The sequence below is a fragment of the Olea europaea genome, unplaced genomic scaffold (genome assembly GCF_002742605.1).
Source record: "Olea europaea var. sylvestris unplaced genomic scaffold, O_europaea_v1 scaffold1128, whole genome shotgun sequence".
NCBI lineage: Eukaryota > Viridiplantae > Streptophyta > Magnoliopsida > Lamiales > Oleaceae > Olea > Olea europaea.
In genome coordinates this window covers 5,290-10,280 of record NW_019228659.1, presented here as the reverse complement: position 1 = coordinate 10,280, position 4,991 = coordinate 5,290, and positions in this window count along the sequence as shown.

Genomic DNA, 4,991 nt, shown 5'->3' with positions numbered 1-4,991 from the left:
CAAATAGCAAAATTCAATCGGTAAGAACATCGCGACATGTACACTATGGAGTACAATAAAGTTTGCACATTGCCACGTGACACTACCCTACTAGATAGTTTAAATTTCAAATAGTTTTCGCATCCAATTGACGCTTGACTACAATGCAAGTGTGAAACAATGTGTCCAAAATCGGTGTAGAAATAGCAAAGTTCAATCTATAAGAACCTTGATACATGTACACTATGATCAACACTTTGCCACGTAACATTTCCCTGTTGGATAGTTTAAATTTTAAACCGTTTTTCCATCCAATTGACACTCGATAACGATGCAAGTATAAATCAACTTGTCAAAAATCAGTATACAGATGGCAAAGTTCAATCGACAAGAACATTGCGACATGTACACTATGGAGTATACTTTAGTTTACACTTTGCCATGTGACACTACCTAGTTGGATAGTTTAAATTTAAAATAGTTTTTGCATCCAATTGACTCTTAACAAAAATGCAAGTGTCAAACAACGTGTCAAAAATAAGTGTACAAATAGCAAAGTTCAATCGGTAAGAATCTTGCTACATGTACACTATGGTGTACATGCTTTAGTTAAACTTTTTCACGTGTCATTACCCTGCTGGACAGTTTAAATTTCAAACATTTTTTCATCCAATTGACACTTGACAACAATGCAAGGGTAAATTAAAGTGTCAAAAATCAGTGTACAAGTAGTAAAGTTAAATCGGTAAGAACCTTGCGACATGTACACTATAGAGTACACTTTAGTTTACACTTTTTCACGTGATACTACCTAGCTGGACAACTTAAATTTCAAACAGTTTTCCCATCCAATTGACACTTTACAACAATGCAAGTGTCAAACAACTTGTCAAAAATCAGTGTACAAATAGCAAAGTTCAATCGGTAAGAACCTTGCACCATGTACACTATAGAGTACACTTTAGTTTACACTTTGTCACATGACACTACCCTGCTGGACAGCTTAAATTTCAAATAGTATTCGTGTCCAACTGACACTTGACAACAATGCAAGTGTCAAACAACGTGTCAAAAATCAGTGTTCAAATATCAAACTTCGATCGGTAAGAACCTTGAAACTTGTACACTATGGTGTACACTTTTGTTTACACTTTGTCACGTGACACTACCTTGCTGGACAGTTTAAATTTTGACCAGTTTTCTCATCCAATTGACACTTCATAACAATGCAAGTGTAAATCAACGTGTCAAAAATCAGTGTGCAAATAGCAAAATTCAATCGGTAAGAACATTGCGACATTTACACTATGGAGTACAATAAAGTTTGCAAATTGCCACGTGACACTACCCTACTAGATAGTTTAAATTTCAAACAGTTTTCGCATCCAATTGATGCTTGACTACAATGCAAGTGTGAAGCAATGTGTCCAAAATCGGTGTAGAAATAGCAAAGTTCAATCTATAAGAACCTTGATACATGTACACTATGATCTACACTTTGCCACGTAACATTTCCCTGTTGGACAGTTTAAATTTTAAACCGTTTTTCCATCCAATTGACACTCGATAACGATGCAAGTATAAAACAACGTGTCAAAAATCAGTGTACAGATGGCAAAGTTCAATCGGTAAGAACATTGCGACATGTACACTATGGAGTATACTTTAGTTTACACTTTGCCATGTGACACTACCCTATTGGATAGTTTAAATTTCAAACATTTTTTCATCCAATTGACACTTGACGACAATGGAAGTGTAAATCAACGTGTCAAAAATCAGTGTACAAGTAGTAAAGTTCAATCGGTAAGAACCTTGCGACATGTACACTATAGAGTACACTTTAGTTTACACTTTGTCACGTGATACTACCTTGCTGGACAGCTTAAATTTCAAACATTTTTCCCATCCAATTGACCCTTGACAACAATGCAAGTGTCAAACAACGTGTCAAAAATTAGTGTACAAATAGCAAAGTTCAATCGGTATGAACCTTGCAACACGTACACTATAGAGTACACTTTAATTTACACTTTGCCACATGACACTACCCTGCTGGACAGTTTAAATTTCAAACAGTTTTCATGTCCAACTAATACTTGACAACAATGCAAGTGTTAAACGTGTCAAAAATTAGAGTTCAAATAGCAAACTTCGATCTGTAAGAACCTTGCAACATGTATACTATGGAGTACACTTTAGTTTACACTTTGTCATGTGACAATACCTTCCTAGACAGCTTAAATTTCAAATAGTTTTCCTATCCAATTGACACTTGATAACAATGCAAGTGTCAAATAACGTGCCAAAAATCAGTGTACAAATAGCAAAGTTCAATCGGTAAGAACCTTGCGACATGTACACTACGGAGTACACTTTAGTTTACACTTTGCCACGTGACACTACCCTATTGTACAGTTTAAATTTCAAATAGTTTTTGCATCCAGTTGACTCTTAACAAAAATGCAAGTGTCAAACAACGTGTCAAAAATCAGTGTACAAATAGCCAAATTCAATCGGTACGAACCTTGCTATATGTACACTATGGCGTATAATTTTGTTTACACTTTGCCACGTGACACTACCCTACTGGACAGTTTAAATTTCAAACAGCTTTCCCATCCAATTGACACTTAACAACAATACAAATGTCAAACAACGTGTCAAAAACTGTGTATAAATAGCAAAGTTATATCGATAAGAATCTTGCTACATGTACACTATGGTGTACATGCTTGATAAGTGTGTTTTTACACACTTATTTGGTTCACAAACATGACTTAAACATGGATAAAGTGGTTGAATTGTGACTTAATCCAGTTAAATTCATGCATTGTAGGTAATTCAATGGAATTTGTGGAATTCAGGAGAAAAGATCCGAAGAAGGACCAAAACGCAACAATTTTAAAGTTGGAGGACTAAAGTGCAAATACTCAAAAGATGTGCCGAATGAGTGGCATAATATTTGAAAGTGTCTATCATCAATTGGAAGATAAGAATTGTTGAAAAGATGAAGAAATCGAAGAAAGAAGTCAAGAGAAGCAACAAAGAAGTTCAGGGACCAAATTGAACAAACCACATAGATGGTTACTTCTATGCGACCGCATAGTGTAACCTTCTATGCGGTCACATAGAAGGTTTCAGGGATTAATTGAGAAAAAATATTTGATCTATGCGACCGCATAGATTCCTTCTATGCGGTCGCATAGTGCGTTTTTGAAACCTCGGACGTGGTTTTTCGTTTTGGTTGAAACTCCTTTCATACTTAATTTGGACGCGATATAACTACCCAAATTCATCATATGAAGGGCAGAAACGACCAGGGAGAAGGAAGAGACCAAAATTGGAGGCAAGGAACTTGATTTTGGATTCAATTTCACACGGGCTCGAGACGGGATTGAAGATTATACACACGGATTGAAGAAATTCCATACGGGTGTATTCTTATTATCTTTTAATTTCGTTTTTCAATTTCTTGATTTTGTAATGATGATTATAGGCTAGGGTTTTTGTTCATTAGGAATTTGATGAACCTTTTGATGATTTAAATTTCCATTATTTCATAAATTCAACATTAGTTTCGATTGGACAAATGTTTGGTTTATATGATTTGAATGCTTCCATAATTAATTGGCCAATTATTATGTGATTGTAGATGATTTGTTCTTTGCATTCGAAAGAAGGGGAATAAATTCGATAGAATATAAATCGACATAGGGTCCGATAGGGGATGGAAACTTACCTCTATGCTTTATGCAATTCATGAAAATGTTCATAAAAAGTCATGCATTCTTGTACATTGCATCATCCATAGAAATATAGGCTGGTGGTGTGTAAGAGTAGATTCAATATATATCGAGAGAGTGTATTGGATAATTTAGGAACATTGAATTGGCATTTTGTTCCAACGATTCGTTGAATTTGTGAAATTAGGGTTTTTAATAGTCAATTGGGGATTCAAGTTCTTAGTGATTTCATTTCAATTCATTTCAATACAATAGAATCTAAAATTGCATATTTACATTTCAGTTGCGTGTTTATTTCATTAGATTAGTGAAATTTCGAAATTAGGGTTTCCAATTTTGAAATTAGGGTTTTCTTTGCAATTAGGGTTTCAAATTGGGGATTTCTCCCAAAATTAGGGTTTTCACATTTAAACCAAATTTTCATTCAATTAGATTCGGTTAAGGTCACATTAGTTTAATTAGAGCTAATTCAATCCTCGTGGGAATGATACTTGGACTCATAGTCCATTTTACTACTTGTTAACGAACCGTACACTTGCGGTGAGTTTTAAAATCGAGAAGAAATAATTTTGCGAACAAGTTTTTGGCGCTGTTGTCAGGGATTAAATTTTAGATTTAATTCTAACTTTTGTGACACTAATTCGAACTTATTCATTTTAGTACTTATTAATTTTATTAGATTTATTTAATTGTTTTTTTTATATTGACTTTTTGCGTTAATTTTTCCATATTAGGGCTTGCATGCAAGGAGTACCTGATCAAGACTTGGTCCCTATAGATCCAGAGATTGAACGCACATTCCGTCACAGGCAAAGGGAAGCAAGAGTGGTGCAACAAATGGCTAACGAGCAAAATCGACCGGGAATTCCACTCAATGAAGGTGTGGCAGTGGAAGAGGATGGAAATACGGTACTTGGGGATTTCATGGCACCATTGGTGGTGCAAAGTCAATCTAGTATTGTATATCCTCCATTTGGGCAACCGAACTTCCAACTGAAGACAAACGTGATCCAACTGTTTCAGAATGGGCATCAATACCATGGGATGGCTAGTGAGAATCCGCATACACACATATCTCGATTTCTTGATATGTGTCAACACTTCAGATACCAAGGTATCTCTGATGATGCTATAAGACTGCGTTTGTTCCCGCACACCTTAAGGGATAAAGCACTCGAATGGCTGGATTCACTCCCTGTCGGAAGCATCACCACTTGGAACGAGCTAGCTCATAAATTCTGCACCAAGTTCTTCTCGCCAGCTAAA